Source organism: Hippoglossus hippoglossus, chromosome 12, assembly GCF_009819705.1.
Source record: "Hippoglossus hippoglossus isolate fHipHip1 chromosome 12, fHipHip1.pri, whole genome shotgun sequence".
Classification (NCBI taxonomy): domain Eukaryota; kingdom Metazoa; phylum Chordata; class Actinopteri; order Pleuronectiformes; family Pleuronectidae; genus Hippoglossus; species Hippoglossus hippoglossus.
Window position 1 is genome coordinate 13,206,800 of NC_047162.1, and position 19,638 is coordinate 13,226,437.

Genomic DNA, 19,638 nt, shown 5'->3' on the forward strand with positions numbered 1-19,638 from the left:
CAAAGATTAATTTTAAAATAGCATTTAGTAAATTTAGTTTTTTATTATTTAGATTAAACACAACCAAACACTGTCCATTATTTTGTACATATGACAATAACAACAAAATAAAATAAGTTAGTATAATAACGAAATAATCCATAATCCATCCATCCATTATCTAAACGCCTTATTGTCTTGAGGGTCATGGGGGGAGCTGGAGCCAATCCCAGCTGACACTGGGGGCAAGAGGCGGGGCACAACCTAGACAGGTCCATAACTAAGTTGTACAAGTACACAAAGACATGATACAGTTATATACAAATATACAACAAAGCATCATGTCAAATAAATCAAGTAGTAGCCTCCATTTCAGGGGTTAAGTAAGGTTGAGTTAAGCCGCTGTGTGTGATATCCACCCACATGTGTCTTTCCCTTTAATCTGAAGTTAGGTCAACATCTATCAATCAATGCTTCCATTTGACATTTGGTCTAATGAGGCAACTTTTCGGATTTCATCAAACCAGTCAGTGACTGATGGCTCCTCCCACCAGGATGCTATAGTCAGATGCTCTCAGTGGGCCTCTTGTGGAGGGTCCCCCACTATATACAACCTCGTATTAAACTCCACATTATTATTATAATTTTCAAACTGCAGAACCAGTTGATCTCTGGGTTAACCGCCATGTGTACTGCACTGTGTATACTGCACCTGATGACAGGGTAAATACACAATGCAGGACAGGGGTCAGTCTGGAGGCCCAGCAGCAGATCTTTGCCCCCCCCCCCCCCCCCCCCCCCCCCACATTAGTCCTGCGCTTCACCTGCAAGTCGCTCACTGCGGCTAAAGTTACTGCTGCATGTGGGAAAACAAATCCATGCACTCCCACTCATATATGCGTCTACTGCAGGTATTGTGACATGTTGGATCACAAAGTGGGACGAAAATCAAAATCAATAATATAAAAGAATCTGACACGAGAAAGGACGGTTTTGTGATTTCTGTTTTCAGAAGTGAAAATGGCGGAGGCCGAGACTCCACACCAGACAAGACACCCAAGACAATAATGACAAAGCTCTGTGATCCGCTGCTAATGTGATCATTGGATGTTTGTTTTGAGGGAGAGGGCTCGAAATCCGATGTTGCTCAGCTTTCCTTCATTTGGTCCCATTAACCGCTGGCAGCGCTCTTGTTTTTCCGTTTGTTGTTGAAAGAAGCCCTTTCATATTCATATTCCGAGACTGCAGCCTGTGTGTGCGTCTGTGTGTGTGTGTGTGTGTGTGCATGTGTGTGTTTGTGTGTCCTCAGGAATGATTCCATATAAAGTGTGCTCTATACAAAATATCACTGAAGTGCAGAAAATGTAAACTAAAGCAAGAAAACACATTTCTCAATAAACAGCTGTTGTTATAAGGACATTCAAAGAGCACTAATGCAGGATAAAACTAATTAAACTCACCTTTAATAAGTCAAGAATTGCATGACATTTAATTCTCTTCCTGATTTTGTCCAAATCAATTAACATCAACGGAAAATGAGTGTATTAAAAGTGAAATATTAATCTCGACAAGGCGAAACTTAAAGCTGTGTCATTACTGAGGGCAGTAAACTTTAAGTGCAGTTAATTAAGTAAAGTACAAGCAGAAATTCATATTTGAATTAAGACAATTTTCCACTGAATGGCATGTGTTGTCACTTCTTGAATGTCACCTATTAGCAATTAGCCCATACCTGCGCCTGATTAAAATAAATGCTCCTTGCATAGTTAAAGGGTTTGTCCTGCTAGATATTACGGTGTCAATTTTGACAACAGCTAAAAAGAAACTATTTTTTTTTATAGCCCTGACTGAGCGACATGATACATTTCAGTGCTTCTTGCTTGAAGTAAGTTGTTGATCAATATGCCCAGCGGGTGCGATGAATATGCACGAGGCGTCCGCCGCGGCGGCCCGGTAATTGCCGGTCGTCAGGGGTGGCAGGCACGGTAATTTGCATCTTGGGGATCCTGCAATCAGCGTTCTATTCATTAGCGTGCCAGCCGCTTCATCTGCTGGCCACTCAGAGCTGCCAATCTCGCCTCGGCAGCCAAAGCATTTGAAGAAAAAAAAAAAAAAAGAGAATGGAAAAGTTTCAATTACAAGCCGTGGCGGCGGGTAGTGGTGTAACAAGTCTTAAACCCTATATTTAGGCTGTTTCATGCAGGTGATTGACTGTTTCTGCATTGTGAGAGAGAATTGGAGGAAAAGCTCAATGAAACGACCCTAATCTCATGTATTTCATATCACCTTTATCTCCGGGCGACTGTCTGCATTCACAGGGGGGAGAGGGCGGCGGCTACGGCGTCGTTGCCCATCTGAAGTGGGCCTTCAGTGCTTCCAGTGAGACAGTGGGGGGAAGGGTCACATGAAAAGAAAGATCATTATACCTCTATGAGAGAATGCTGGTATTCAAGGTTATTGTCTCATGAAGATTACACACAGTCTGCAGCCTATAGGCTAACACACACGCTGGTAATCTATCATCGTCCTTGCAACAATAAAGTGGTGATTTCCAGTATGAAAGGATATTTAGCTGATATAAGGGCAACGGGCACCTGACACTTTCCTCACCAGCAGTGATCTCATAAATAAACCTGACAGCTCGTACGTGGACACACGAGACTTCTCACTTTTATTTCCTGTATCCACAGTTTGCTGCCATCTCCTATTTGCTTTTCCTTTTTTCTTTTTAACCTTTACATTTAAAGAGGATGCACGACTGCTGGAGATCACCCAGAGGGATGTGTCACTGTGTGTGTGTGTGTGTGTGTGTGTGTTTCTGCCAGCACTGCAGCAGGAAGGGAGTTCCTTGTGGTCCACTCAGAGGGTCTCAGGAGAAGCAAGCGCCAAAAAAGTGTGTGTGTGTGTGTGTGTGTGTGTGTGTGTGTGTGTGTGTGTGTGTGTGTGTGTGTGTGTGTGTGTGTGTGTGTGTGTGTGTGTGTGTGTGTGTGTGTTTGCTGTGAATCTTCTATTGTTTTGCAGTGACATAGTCTCTGTTTCCTGCATCATAAATCTACATGCTCTCTCTCTCTCTCTCTCTCTCTCTCTCTCTCTCTCTCTTTCTTTCTCTCTCACACAATTTCTTTAATTCACACACGTGAATTAAAGAAATTCTAAAAAAGAAGGTATGCAAGATATCCGCAGCCATGCACAAATTTAAAAACAGGGAAATGATGCACAGATGGAACAAATAGCTCATAATACACTTACACACATTTGCAAATAAACAGCCGACACACACATACACACACACACACACCTCTGTGCAGACACAGCTCCTTTGCCCTGCCATTGTCTTACAGAGGAAGCCTGCGAGTGGAGGAGGAGGAGGTCGGATCTTGTCCTCAGCTGGAGGAAAGCGCGGGACGGAGGAGGCCGATGGAGAGAAAACACCAGGATGGAAAGAGGTGAAGGAGGAAGAGGAAGAGGAAAAAGAAGACGAAAAGGAGGAGGCAGCGAGATGTTATTGCCATAAATTCAGATCTTTACTGACGGGGAGAATATAAGGTGTTGGAGATGAGAGACCAAAAGTCTCTGGTATGTTTGAATTTCACAGCTTTTATATCTTGTATCAAGCCAAATGAGGTTGTGGGACAAAAAACGAATAAATGGATCCTGTGTTAAAAGAAATACACACACACACACACACACACACACACACACACACACACACACACACACACACACACACACACACACACACACACACACACACACACACACACACACACACACACTGATGGCTTTATAATAGGGTCTACTAACTAGATAGAAGCACGTTTCATTGGCACAGAGCTATTTAGCTGATTAAAGCCACCACATCAACTATCATATAATATATCATGTGAGCGTGTGTGTGTGTGTGTGTGATTGATAGGTTATTGAGCTGATAGCTACCATGCTTGAGATGTGCAGCCTGAAACAAGGCAAATGGTAGTTGAATATAACAACATAGTTTTTATTCAGGGTTTCTGGAGGAGAAAACAGCCTGAGTTAAAAACAGAAATGACCTTTTTACTGGCTTTTAATTCTGTGATATTAGCAAAATATATTAAAGTGTAAACACAAGTGACATAATCACGCAATTAATATATTTTTATTCCGAGGAATAAGGTTCTTGTGAAGGAGAGAAACAGCTCAGTCGTCAAAGAAAAAGTGTCGTGAGAATATTTATTTTACTCTCTGACGACCTCATTTGAATGAAAACTGTAGTTGTAGGTTTTTTCCACACTAATTGTGAAGCTCTAGAACTGAAAGGTTGGTCAGATTTTACTCCAAACTGAAATACACCGACTTTTATTTTAATGCCCCCTTGATGTTGAAAACCTTTAGGTGAACAACCATGAAATTTGGTGGAGTATGTGTATGTCCACCTCAGGATGGATTTTAATAACTGACTTTTCACTCTTTCCTTCATCTTGTACCAAACCCTTAACAGAACCTTGTCTGAATCTAACCAGGACACTTGTTATGATGGACAAGTACAGCATTTGGCCATCACTGTATAATCCTTTCTTTCTTGAACGTGACAAACTGGGAATGTTAAATAACTCAGGATGGATTATATATATATCAAATATATGAATATTTGATTCTTGGTCTCAACCCAAATCTGGAAACAAAAATTTCAGACACAGACATTTGAAATCACCTTCAAATATATGAAATGTAGATAAGGAGACAGGAGGTGCCGCTCAATTCATAACAACAGCTTCTCCTTTATTATCTTTGCACCGCACCCGTATACTGTATCAATGAAACTCAAGACCTCTGTAATGACTGAAACAACACCATTGATTTGTCTCTCTCTCTCACACACACTCACACACTCACACACACACACACACACACACACACACACACGCACACACACACACACACACGCGCGCGCGCGCGCGCACGCACACACGCACACACACACAGGGTAACTCCCTCTCTCCAGTGACTGAAATAACACTATAACTCTTGCCATCATCGTGTCAAAACCCTTTTCAGTGTCAGTCTGTCTCAGCCGCCGTGGAGGACCAGACCTGCAGCTGTCAAAATTCCTCAAAAAAAGAGAAATAATAAAGTTGTCTGTGAAAAGAATCCTCCAGACACAAGCAGAGGAAAAGAGGAAGAGTTTGAAAAGAAAAGTGAATTCCACAGAGGTAGAATGCTGGGAATTTATGATGCTCCTTGTCCGCTCTACAACAACACGCTCTCGAGAGGTGTGAGCGGTACGCCAGCACCGTCACGGCCTCCTGGACATGAAAAGAGAGAAAGGCCTGGGGAGCCCTGGGAAACCACGGCAACCTCGTGGCCTGGCCCTCGGAGGCACCTTGACACGCACCTGTCAGAAACGTCAATATGGCTTTTTGTGCACGTGCACATGAGAGAGAGAGAGATTGAGAGGGGGGGGCAGACAGGGAGTGAGCGGCGTGTGCAGTGCGGCTCTGTGGGTGGCAAAGGAGAAGGATCGCTGGATCTGACAGGAGCTATTTGACTAATCCAAAACAACAGCTGTAAGGTAGGGATGAGGGGATGGAGGGAGGAGGAGGTAGAGGAGGGGAGGAGGGGGAGCAAGGGCTGTCAGTCGAGGAGGATTTTTTCTTGGGGGGGGAGAAAGGGAATCACGGAGAGGGAATATGAAAATTAATTCCGCATGTAAACCCTGAGGAGGAAAAAGAGCCTGAAACACCACAAATAGAAAATGTTGGAAAAAGGAAAGTGGAGGTTTGAGGTGATGTAAGATCTGCAGACATGTGACTGAGGGAGGGAAACAACCGGGGGGAGACAGGGTGAGGGGGACAGGCAGAAACCTGGCAGGGTCTCCCTGAGTTGAATCCATTTGCCTCCACACAGGAGGTTGTATTAGCACCCACTGCAACACAGGTGAGAATGATTATACACACACACACACAAACACACACGTATGGTCCACGCACTGGCGTTCATTACACATCTGGTTGAGTTTTGTTGAGGGGAGCTGCGTTGGGGTGGTCCGCGCTCCTCTAACACGTCGGCCCTGTTAACACGGCGGGCCACGCTGAGTCTGACACCCTGCGGGGCAGCATCTTAACATCTTAACATCTCTCCCTCTCAACATCTACCCTCCCTGTGCAGCGGCAGCAACCGCTCAGTGCACCAGGAAATAAAAAGGTCAAAACAGAAGGTTCGCGGAAGGTAACAAAATCCAAATGAAAGAAAGGAAGCAAAGAAAAAGCATTTTTCTTAATATCACTTAGTTGACCTGTTTAACGGTGAAAGAAAGACAAGAAGACATGAACAGTACTTTAAAGATATAATATGTAACAGTTCTTCAATAAAACGTCAATGATGTTATATACTTTGTTGACTTGTGTACTTATATTATCCAAAACATTTCCAACAATGTTTAAACCCAGAGGAATCCACAGTTTTATTCAAGCTAGCTAAGCTCTTAATTATGGTCGCCGTGATATCATCTTAATTTGTGGCTTTGCTTGTCTCTGCTATAACGACTGGGGCAAACTATGATGAAGAAAAAACATACCGCTAACCAGTTCGCCATTTGCTGCGTCATCCATGAACGTGATTTACACCTGAGTCATGTCAGGTAGATTGAGACAACAACTCCCATGAACCCATCGCTGCTTCTCGACGACATCGAGCTAGGTCTTTTGTTATCGCTATGATTGGGAGACCCCTAGTGGCCGAAGTTGCGTATTGTATTTCCTTTGCCGACACTATGAGAAAACCTGACCATCAATTATAAGACAACATGAGGCTTTCTTCATCCACAGGTGATAAATGGAGCATTGGATTTTCTGTTGCGTTCAAATAATCAAGAAAAATCAATCATTTGAAATATGTGCGTTTTAATCTTCGCCTCTCTTCATGGCATGAATGTGCAAAAACAAACATGAGGTTTAACTGGAATCCAGAACCCTCTGCATACTGAGACAGAGGTCTGCGGTTCTGGGTTCTATTTAACGGACTGAGGTTATGTTGGTTCTGCTCAGGGACTTGGCTGTGAAGCACAGTTCCTGTGGCTTTAGACCAAAACCAGGAACAGAAAACCTTCCCGTCACAGATCTTTTCTTCATGTCTGGCTTCTCTCATCTCGATGTTCGATGTGTCTGCTCGATTCCCACCCGAGAAAAAACGTGCGAGCAGAGGCGGGTTGTAGGTCCTCTCTGCTCCCATCGCTGTGGTGTATCGCTGGAGTATCTGAGGGTTTCACCGAGGTATTCCGAGGCATCACTTTGATGGGATCAGGCCATGTTTGGTCATGAATGTGGTTTTGGGCGAAGAGACGTGAGTGAGAGGGAACGAAAACTGACAGAGTTAAATGCTTGAGGGTGAAGGGCTGATGCTGTGGACGGCTCTGGCCAGACGAGAGCCGCCAACGTTAGGATCCAGGTGAACTGTTTGCCTTGGCCGAGGCTCTGAGGAATGAACAACCATCTGCATGTCAGAAAACTGACACATGAAGAAAGAACGCACACAGTCCGCACGTGCGCACAGGCTGAGAAGAAGTTAAGCATGAAGCAGGAAATTAAAGCTTTTGTTTGAGGAAACCATTGCGACTATTTAACAATCATATTGCAATATTTTATTGTAAAAGAAACGAAGCTGTTATTTTCAACACTATGATGCAGAAATTAGTTTATTACTCTAATTAAGAGCCATGAAAATGATTCTTCACCTCTTCACCTACACATTAAATCTGGAAGTCTAGACCTGGTCTCCTCTTTAAAGTCACTTTGGGAACTTAAAACACGTCTTCATCTCTGATTGGGCCTCAGTTCTTCAGTAATTTATACAAAGCAGCTCCTGCACCATGCATGTGCATGCATGTGTATGTGAATGCATGTGTGTGGATACATGCACGTGCATGTGCAAGAGCTCATGACTGCATCTTGGGCCTAAGTAGCAACAGATGCTGTGCTGACCTCAGAGGCTTCCTGGAAACTCAAATTTGTCAAAGTGAAGCAGGAAAAGGAGAGAGCTGCAGTTTAGGTAAATGTAACATATAGGGGACATAAGCAGACACACACACACACTGAAGGTCTCCCCCTCTAACCACAAACACACAGTATCACACAGTAACACACACACACACACACACACAGTAACACACAGCGCTCTGTGCTGATGCTGCTGATGTGAATTCCCATTGATATGATCAGTTTTTAGTCTCTATGACGACATCTCTGAATTCACTACCAATCTTAAAGGTTGAGCTGAATCAATATAGAAATATTTGACCAGCACATCTGTACAAGGAGAGAAACATTTCAACTTGCAGACAGAAAAACAGAAAAGAAAAAAGCTCTCTTCACCTGAACCTATATCTAAATTTATATATTTATAGGTGAAACCCTTCATCTGATCAAGATATGTTTTGTAGGTTAAAAAAAACCCATAAAACTGTTTAGATTTTGATAAAAGGACAATTTCCTGCCAACGTAATGTCGGAGCATTCGAAACACAGCTTGTGAACTTTGGCTTCTTTCCGGGGGGCTTTTTTCTACGTGCGATAACGCCAGAATAATCTGATGTGTGATTTAATGCCACAGTGCCTCACTGAGAACCACCATCATCCATCTCTCCTCTTTCTTCCTCTCTTTTCCGTCTTCAGCAGCGGAAGCAATCACGCTATCTCGGTGACGAACAAGCGGCCCGACCGCATGATATCACCTCTTTAGGAAAACAAGAGGAAACGCGTGCCAGTTGCTCTCACATGCGATCAATTATTTTACGGTGGAGTCGAGCAGGGGGGAAATTTTCAGCCATTAGCCCTTTAGTGCAGGGATCATACTGAGGGTAATAGTGACTAAACACTGAATAAACACATTTGGCTAATAGGTCATTCCATCCTGAAGCAGAGAAGGTGGGCCTGTTGATTTGCCAGAAGGTTGTCATGGATTCAGGCTTTAGTCAAACGTGCACATGTATGATCGCTCGTATGTGCATCCACGAACGTGCACCGAACAACACAATCTCAAAATGTTTGCTTTTTGTCAAGACTGTCACAGGCAATTATCGCCACTACTGTAAATCACCAGTTAAAGCTTCACCAGTGAGTCACGCAGCTGCACTTACAATTAGCAGAGTGTGTGTGTCAGTTTTAATTGAGCTTTAAGGGCAACACAACAATTTCAGACAGATCCAATCTTTGCAATTACAATCTGATTTCTTGGTCAAACGTTTGGAGGGATGGGATGTTGAAAGGAGGGAAAATCTCCAAAACGGGGGAATTTGTCAGGAAATCTGCTGTAAAAAATATAATAACAATCTATTTCCTATACGATGGATCTATACTTCAGGCAAAACTGCATAAACATTATACGTATATCAAAACATAATGAATAATGTCCCCTGTCAGAGATATTGATTGTATTATATATATATCATATTAATGTGCTATCTTTCACTAAAGTAAAAAGTTGCAATAACATCAATGCTCAATTCAGCATCAAGTGAGTGTAATAAGCCTTAATTGAGTTTTATTAGTATTTTATTGGATCATAACAACTGATGCATCGGCATGTAAAAATTTCAGATTCGCACATTTTGCATCTAAAATCTTAATCTGGAAAGTAATTAAATACAAATTAATTAAATAAATGTGGTGAAATAAAAAAGGTTGAAGTAGGACAAAAAGGAAAATACTTAAGTAGAGTACAAGCTCTTAAATAAAGTTTTATGTGGTATTAACCAATCAATAACAACTCAAAAACACTTATGTATCACTGAGTTGGATCAACACCTCTAAACACAATGAGCTAAAACATTACAAAAGCTGTTTAACTTTATTATAAGTTAGCTCTAGTAGTTTATCCAGCCCCAGCTTGTACACACACACACACACACACACACACCGCTCCAGGCGCTGCGTGGTCAGGGTGAAAGTTAACTGCTCAGCTAATTAACACAGGCTGAAGGTTCCCTCTCTAACTCCAGCACCTTTGACCTCAACACAAGAGATGCAGCTACTCTACCAGAAAACCTCCACCCTGCAGAACTCTGCATTAACTACAGTACAACATCTTTCAATCTATTTGTAGTATATATTTATATGTGTGTTTTTTTTCCATGCATGAATGGAATTTGTGGAGTTCAGCATCTTATCTTCAAACCCGATTTAGTCTGTTTACACTGGATTCATCTTCAGAATCATGAGATGTCGAGGAGTGGCTGCAGCACAGTGCGTGATTATACGTTTTAAAACGTATTTATTTTTACTGTAAAGACTGAGGAACACACTGGCCATGCTCTCTCTCTCTCTCTCTCGCCCTCTTTCTTCCCATCAACCTCTCTGTCTGTCCCCGCCTCTCTCTCTCTCTCTCTCTCTCTCTCTCTCTCTCTCTCTCTCTCTCTCTCTCTCTCTCTCTCTTCCCCCTGCCTCTGTTTATTCTTCTGGCGGTGCAGCAGGCCCCAGAGCCCAGAGGCAAGTCATGTTCTCAGGGAAACGGCAACTCTCCACAGAGCTGATATCAAAATAGTTTAAAATGTGAATTGTCTGATAGTTCCCAGTGAGCGCAGAGCCGAGCCAAACACTTCCAGATCCCGCTGCCAGCAGAATGTAAACAGAGCCTGGGCTGGGAGAGAGAGAGAGGGAGAGAGAGAGTGAATCTGCTGTGTTCTTGTCACACCACAGCGCTTGGAGCGGTCCGCTTGGATTCATTGGCTGGGACCAAGGTTTCCAAAACGTCTTTTTGCCAAGTTAAGAGTAGTATGTTGTTGAAAGTGAACGGTGTGCAGGTGGGGATGGGGAAATATTTTGTCATAGCTGGAAAACTGAGATGAACCAGACATCAGTATTATTTCTGCATGTTCAAAATTAACAACAGTGAGAAAAAGATGTATTTTTCTGTGCAAGAGATGATAAAATAAAAACAAATGTCTTTGTCTGTGGTATTTATTGACCTCAGGGTTTATGGTACTGACCATTAAATCCCAGGGTTCCCATACTCATTCTCTTTCTGCGCTCTACAACATCTCTATCTATCTCATAAACTAAAAATACCCCCTCTCCACCTTAAAAAAAATAGATAAAACTTAAGTTTTATTCTTAACCACGTAACAAGAGGAAGAAATGGTCCCAAAAAGAGTAGGAGACTTTACTTTTCCACTAATAAGGAGAATCATTTGTATGTGTGATACCTGAGCTTGGGGCCGCAGATATAAATTTTTAGTTTAAATAACAAAATGCAATAGTTGCTGTTTGTTCTTTTTTTTGTAAGGATTTTTTAAAGTAGTTGTTTATGTGCAATATTTGATGCGTTCTACATAAATCTCCAATAACAACGACTCTTTCTTTCCCTCATTTTTTAAATTTAACAGTGGAGAACAACTGCTTGTGTCACAGATTAAATCCCCATCTTTGTTTGCAGTGTCCAAAGATGTCCACTTAAATCCACATGTTCCAGCAGCTCCTTAAAGACGCATTGAACAAATTGACAAAACAGTTTGCTGGACCTCTGGACTGTTGACAGGGGAAACACTGGGCTTTCTCATAGAAATAAAAAAAGAAGAATGCTTACAGCATCTAATAAAATATGAAAAATTTACTTACTTTGCTGTTGTCAGTACACTTTGTTTCTTACTTCTACTTTTGAAAAGATGATGCACAACTGTTGAAGATTTATTATGATTTATCCATGTGAGCCCAGTGTGTGTGTGTGTGTGTGTGTGTGTGTGTGTGTGTGTGTGTGTGTGTGTGTGTGTGTGTGTGTGTGTGTGTGTGTGTGTCTGTGTGTTGATGACAGCCGTGCACTGACCTCAAACAACTGAAGCTCCTGTATGAGTAACAAACTGAAAACTCTGCAGAACATGGAAAATGAATTAATCTTCACTAGTTCACTGAAAAGTGTCTTGAAACATAATTGTGTATGTGAAAAAATAAATATTCCATTCAGCACATTTGCGAAGTGTTAGTTTTATTGATGTTAATTATTTCTGTGTATTTGTAAAAGCACGCCTGCGTTCTGAAGGAAAACAAATCCTGTGTAACGTTTCATCTGCACCTTCATTTCTTTACCTGTGTGTTTATTTGCACTGACATTCAGTTTATCAGGTAGTTCAGGTCGTTACACAACATAATGTGTGAGATAAATCATAATATCATCAGTATTATGTCTGGGAAAGTGATTCATGGGTGAGGGAGGAGGAAACTTCTCAGCTTTGCCTGATCATGTTTTGACCTGTTCATTTGGGCACTCTCTGTTTAAATCTACAGTATTATTTATTCATTAAATGTTGCTGTAATGCTTTGTAATTTAATTTTATCATTAACACATATAAATATCATTCATCCCTTTCTTCCAGTGTCATATGCTCGTATTGTGTTTTATTGTCTAATACTAAAGATGCTCACTCTTGCTCCTCTGGATGCTGTTGATGCGAATATTGAGATTTATCCTGTTTATTCTCACATTTGCAATTTTCACTCTTCTAAACTGCTGAAACACTTTTTTACATGGATGCAACATCTGCAGGGTTTAATTCTTGTCACGACTAAATGAAGATTGTACTGAAAAAGAAATGAAACTGCAAAATTTTTAATAAAAATGTTCACGAGCACGCCGACTTGTTGAGGGGGCTGCGGGCTCTGCTTGAATAAGCAGTGGAACTTTCCAGCATTTCTTTTCCTTCTTATTTATTTTTGTCTGTGTTGTTTTCTCAGTATTGCAATGCATCACTTGACATTACCCAAGCAAGTTTGAGCTGCAGCGCATCAGCTGAAAGCAATTTGGTCCAGAGCGCAGCTGCCAGGCGGATAAGACTTTCCTTCTTTCGTTTACTTTGAAATGTTCCTTTTTTTTTTTCAACATCCAAAATACACAAGGCAGCCAAATTGCTGACATATGTGAGAGGGGCAGCGAGACTCCTGCATTCTTTCATGCCCCACTATGCAAAACTCCACATTGTTTATTTAAAGAACACTGAACACTTTAGCACTATTAAGAAACATGTCATATAGTAAACTAAAGGTTTCCTCTCAGGAAAAATCCCTGTCAGTTTATTTTTCTTGCACAAAAAGTTGTTTTAGTTTTGACTCACAAACTGCCTGCATTCACAACCGAGCAGCAGCGTGTAATGCGGCCTGTGTCGCGCAGGACGCTAACGGGCAAGGTAAACCTGGAAGTGGTGTGATTATTTATGTGTTGAGGTGCGGACGAGTGAGACTGGAGGACTGGACTGTCTCTTCCTCACCACCTCGCAGGCGACTGGGAGGGAAGAGGAGGTGATGTTTCCTTTATTTGTTCTTAAATGTTAAATCCAACTAATCGGATTAAAAAGTGTATTCAAAACAGATTGAACACACAGATTGTTTGGGCTGCAGCCTCAGTGAGCGTGATGCTTCCAGGAAAAAACTAAACGTGATTCAATATTACCCTCACACCTACGGAAATGTAATTCAGCTCTCCCTGTGGCTCATTGGAGCCTGCAGACAATTACGGGGCAGCCATAGTGAGCTTTAATGCAGGACGAGGAAAATCAAGGACGACAAGTTAGGACCGTCCACAGACACACTAGGATCTGAGGGGATGTGAGGTCTGAGAGACACAGACGAGGCAAAGGGCAAAAACCTGACATGCAAACCAGGCTCGACAGCCAGAAAGCGGCCTGTGCGTCAGTGGTAGGTGGGAGGAGGGCGTGGAGGGAGGGGGGGAGAGGCTTCCAGAGAGAGAGAGAGACGGGAGGGCCGGGCTGTGAGTGATAGCCCACCATGGCCTCGGAGCGGCCCAACACTGGGAATAGCTAACCTGCCTTGACATGCGTAGGAAACCCAAAACTCTCTGAGCCCTCTGTCAGATAGGAGCCACCCAGAGGAGCCCTGCCACAACTGTGTAGCCTGAGCCGCTGTGTGTCCTTTTTAACTAGCAGTGTTTAGATGAGCGCACGGCCGAGGAATGCTTCAGTATACCTCCAAGAAACCACAAGCACAACAGGATCGGGCGACATCAGCTTCCCAGCGCATGGGAATAAGTCAACTCTGGCTACTATAGAGGGACTATTACTGCTGCCTGGGCCTCAGTGTGTGTGTGTGTGTGTGTGTGTGTGTGTGTGTGTGTGTGTGTGTGTGTGTGTGTGTGTGTGTGTGTGTGTGTGTGTGGGTGTGTGTGTGTGTGTGTGTGTGTGTATGTGTGTACATCCAGTATATCCTTTAAGTTGATAAGGGTAAAGTGACTCTGAGGTGGTTTGGGGTCATGTTAGTAAAAAAAAAACTACATGACATGAAACTGTTGACCTTTGGGGACAAAGAGCATTGGTCTGACTTTCATCCTGTTTTTCTTACTTTAAGTTGGAAATTTAAAACCAAACAGAGACGTCCCTGAAGTGAGTCACAGCGCGGGACTCCACACTGCTCAGTGAACCTCAGCGGTCAGACTTGGACTCCACTTGAGACTTGGCTGCCAGAAGAGACTCTGACTCAAGACGATTTCAAATATCAACCTCCGACCGAGTAAATAAGACAACGTCCGACGGGCGTTCCACAGAGACGCAGAAACGACTCGCTGTGTAGAAGATACTATCAAATGTCATGTAAACTCAACAGACATGGTTTTTGATTTACAAATCGAGTGTAAAGAATTGATTCGGACTGAACAGGGAGGTTAAAACTGTCTACTCTACTTTTCAAAAGTCTCCATGCAGAAGAAACTGAAACCTGCAACAAGTGCACTTTAAAATAAATTCATTTCATAATAGTGACATAAAAAAGACCAATTGATACCACTCAGCCAATGGGCCTTTTTCAATAGAAGGCATTAGCTATGTCACAGTAGGAAAAGCACTTATGTAAATATAGAAATTAATTGACGGATTGTGTTAGATGTTAGAACAGAGCGGTTAGAAACATCTACTTTTCCTTCTCTGAGTCAAACTGTCACATTATCCCCTCTGAGTCGATCTAATGGAAACTAAAAGAGTTTCAATCGCTCAATTATGAAATCTGTAATTTGGTGAAGCAGCTGAATTTTCTTGCATTTGAGAATCCAGGGGTTTTCTGATTGAAAAGCTGTTTGTAATGATACCTGAAGCGACCACGATGGACAGTGAGCACCTGCCAGTTTCCATTAACACAAATGGTGCCGTGGATTATTATTAGTCCACACGAAGGAGTAATAACAACGTTCTTTCTAAACTTTCTTATTAAGTTTAGTTTCCTGTTCTCTCAAAGCTCCACCAGCTCATTCTCGTCTTCATCCAATCACAGCCTGACAAACGCACTTTTAGCCAATCGCGTGTAAGCTGTCCAACTTTAAAACTGATGTCCTCCACTCCTTCACCACCCATGGATGTCTGGTCATGTCCATTCCTCATCTCCACCCCCAGTGTCTACACTCTGGGGGAATTGGGCTGTATATTGGAAACACCCAATTCACAGGATTTTGCTGCTGGGGTCTCAGCCACAAAGTCTTTTCCTCCGTTTTTTAATAATCAAATTTTGATTTCCAATTCTCCCATTGTTTTCCTCATTGAAATATGTTTTCTCGACAAGGAGCAGAGGAAGACAAATGCAAACAAACAATCCTGCAAAAAGAATGAGTAACGAGCGGGTGTTCATTTACACTTCAGCTCGACTAGTGTCAGTGTGTTTGGCTGTGGAATAGAAGAATGAGATTTTTTTGAGGGAGAGAAACAGTCTGAGATAAAGGAAATGATGTATTGAAAAGAGGAGAGGAGAGAGAAAAAAAGGGGAAGAATTGGATGTTGGCACGCAGGGAAAGGCAGTCTGCGGTAGACTTGTAAATAGCCGGAGGGACAGAGGGATGGAGGAATGGAGCTATCAGCGGAGAAGTGATGAAGGTCTGGGATCAGGCCAAGATAAACACAGGCCAGCCCAGAAGGAGCACACACGCGCGCACACACACACGCACACACACACACACACACACACACACACACACACACACACACACACACACACACACACACACACACACACACACGAACTTTACCCCTACATACGTGTACAAATGCACAAACAAAACACAAATCTGTAAGTACTTTATATCTATCATACTGCCACATATACACAAACACATTCATGCGCACGCACACACACACACACACACCTGCAGACAAATAAACAGTGTGGAGTGAGCGGGGCTCCCACACCACAGCTCCTTGAGTGTTCGGCTGTGTGACAACAGGCGGAGTTGTCATTTCGACGTCTCATTTCATCACATACTTCACATTAGAGCGCTCACTCAGATACCACAGAGTAAACACGTAGTAAAAAGAAACTGCTGGAGATTCATTTGTAAACGTGGAATAAACAGACTGAGCATTGAGAAGAAAAAAAAATCCCTCCCATTGTCTTGGGAGTCTTTTGAAAAATGACTCCCAAGAAAAAACCTCCTTCTGCTTTGTAATTGTTAATCCACAAATATGTCCTGTAGATTTGATCATAACTCCTTCATGGTGGGACATTTTTTTTTTCCCTGTATGCATTTGTTCATCTTGTGTTTATCTGCGTTCACACGTGTCAGTGTGTTTCACTGTGTGCTGTGGAGCGAGGGGCTCTCCTGCTCCGTCTTGTCCTTCAGCGGCTAACACCTTGAGTGAGACCATAAAATTTGCTAAATGTTGTCTTAGGCAGAGCATTCAGGGGCGTTCGGCGAAACTGCAGCATGGAAGAGCGGCTGCGAAGCGTGTCTGACTGGAATGTAAAAACACGAGTGATGGTCATAACTCTGTCACCACACGGATTTAGTCTCTCTCTCCCTGTGTGTGTGTGTGGGATCTTTAACAGAATTTGGATAAATTCCCTTTAAGCAGGGCACTTAGTCCCATTTGTTATGTGGATATGTTGTTTGTGTGAGGAAGGGTTAAAGGGGATTGAACACCAAGCAAATACAAATAAATGAGGAGGTATTTTAAAGTGGCTATGATCTATATTTATATCACAACAGTGGGGCGTCTGTGGTAGTGACCAACACAAGATTCTGACCTGACTCCACAGTTTCTCCATGTTTTGTGGAGCTGTAAAGCATCTGTCAGCTCTTTGTTTTGGTTCCACATGGGTGTGAATGTCCTGAGCAGCCGAGTCCCCGGTTGAACTCCTGGATGGTTGGACAATTTGCTATATGCTATATATAGAAATTGTCTTTCACCACATGTTTGATCAAAGTTATTTCTCCAATTTTTTCATTATCCACAACATCTCTGACTTTAGCAAATAGTGGGTTTGCTCAGTTCTCAGGCTCATCCTCACAAATTAAGTCTTTGGAGTTGTGTGACTTAGACACTGTTTGAATTCTGAGTCCCCTACTAAACAATGATTTAACAGTTATTTTAAAGTAAACTATATCAGCTTTCTTCGTTTCAGTTTTCAGTGCCTTGAAACAATTGTTGAACTTTTACATTTACATGCTCACCAAAGCTGAATCAAGGTGCAAATTTACTTGACATCAGGAAGCAAGTCTACAGACTGTGGCTCCTTCATTCATATCCACTGAAATGAAATCATTTTGGACTTTCTGAAATGCTGCTGTGAGCAGGTCAAAGACTTGAGGGTGGAAGCAAACAAAACCTTTCACTGCCGAGATGCTCCGTCTCGTGTAGCGGTGCCGACATCACTCCTCTCAGAAAACAGAGATTTAAAAACAACAGCATCTGCAGTGTAAGTGAACACGTGCTTCTGTGTGTGCTCCCCTCTTTTGAAGCTCTCAGATTATCAGGCTCCATGAATGCTGGTTGCGGATGCGGTGGCGGTACTTGTGGCCCGGTGGCCGAGCGTTAAACCCATGCAGCGACCTGTATGTCGGTTCAAAGCCTCCATGTGCAGTTTGAGGAGATGAGACATGAAAGCAGCACTCAGCAACATGAGCAGTCTGAGAGATCACAGAGTGAAGTGGCCGGAGAGGATCAGCAACACAAACAAATCAAACAACTGCATTTTTTAGTTTTTAAAAATCAAGTGCACCCACATGTTCATGGGACTTAATGGTGGGGATGCAGCCAGCGTCTCATAGAAGAGATAGTAAGATAAGTATTGCATTGATAATGTAATCCAGAACATGGACGATTTTATGTTAATGTCAGACAGCTTTGGAGGTTATGTTTTCACCCGTTTGTTTGTTTGTCAGCAGGATTACGCAAAAACTACGCAACAGATTTCCGCGGAACTTGGTGGAAGGGTGGGACTTGAGCCAAGAGAGAACGCATTTAATTTTGGTGCAGATCTGGAAAAAGGGGCAACATTTTTCTATCTCTTTCTTTAAATGTAAGATATGTAACTTTGGCCGTTAGAAGTCTCTCAATCAAAACAATAACAAGAGGCCAAGTTTGAACATTGTTGGAAAACATTTCGGGTAATGTAAGTACACAAGTCAAAATATTTAACATAGTTCTGCACATTTTTAGATGAAGAATTGTTACATATTATCTTATTAGTTACATTGCACGATAGGGTGTTTTTTTTTTTACTTTTTCACTTATTTCCCAAGGAATAATTGATGGTAAGTGATGATAATTTTATGTCTCTTGAACTTCCTCTTCAGTTTCAAACACTAATGACCCGATGAACAGCAAAATCCACATCTTCCACCTACGACTGTTATTGGCCGTCACCACTTCAAACATTCATTTTATTATGTCGAACATGACACTGAACAATGGGGATCTTGACAGTCGTGTGTGTATGAACGAGCGCGGGTGTTTGAGTATTTTAGCGCGTCGGGGCTCCCAGGCGGGCTGTAGCTTTGTGAAAGCCTTGTATTGTATTTCTTTCCTGTGCCAGAGCCCGTTTCCTGTGGCGGTGCCGTGTCAAACAACGATGACCCTCTGCTTCCTGCAAGTCGCATGGAGACAGGTCTGCCACGAGCCCTAGGGCCTCACCGCCAGCCACCGAACGACCTCCGAGCCCCCCACTCCGTCTGTGCTTTCAAGTCCTTCTCCCACCTTGCCCTCTCTGGGTCTCACTTCTACCTCCATTTCCCTTAACTCCCCATTCACTGCTACTTCTTCTCCTCTTTCATTCATCTCCCCTCTTCTACCTCCTGCACTATTTTCTTATTTGCCACCTCCTTTCACTCCCTTTCCTCCTCCATGTGTCCCTCGGTCCACACCTCCTTCTTCTCTCTTCACCTCCCTTCCTCCCTCCTCCCTTTGTCCCGGTGTCCAGGTCAGGAGAGGGTCTGTCAGACGTTTCCTGTGCAAGCCGCAGGTCCAGACCACACCTTGAGAGGGGATTTCTGCAACTACTGTCAGTGACGCACTATAGAAACACTCCTGTCTGTATATAAACACGCAGCTACTGTACATGATGAAAATATATGGTTGTTTTTGGCAACGAGCTGTGACTGGGCACTGCTGAACTTGGACGTTAAAAAAGAAACGTGTGGGAAAGAGCTGAAAACATGTCGTCATAAAGCAGTCGGCACGCACGATATCAGAAACTCCATCTAAAATAAGCAAAAAACAGAAAGGGCTTAAGTGTATTTTTACATCTTCTGAGTAAAATTACAGTGACCGTCAGCTGAGAGCTGTTGACCTCCCTTTAAAGGTCAAGTCCCTGTGTTTTCACGCACTGAAATGAGACACTTGCATCATATACAAACACCCGAGGGCCACATCTCAGCTTTTGAGTATGAGAAAGCTGTCAAATCTTATTGGTCCCCATAGAAATCATCACAT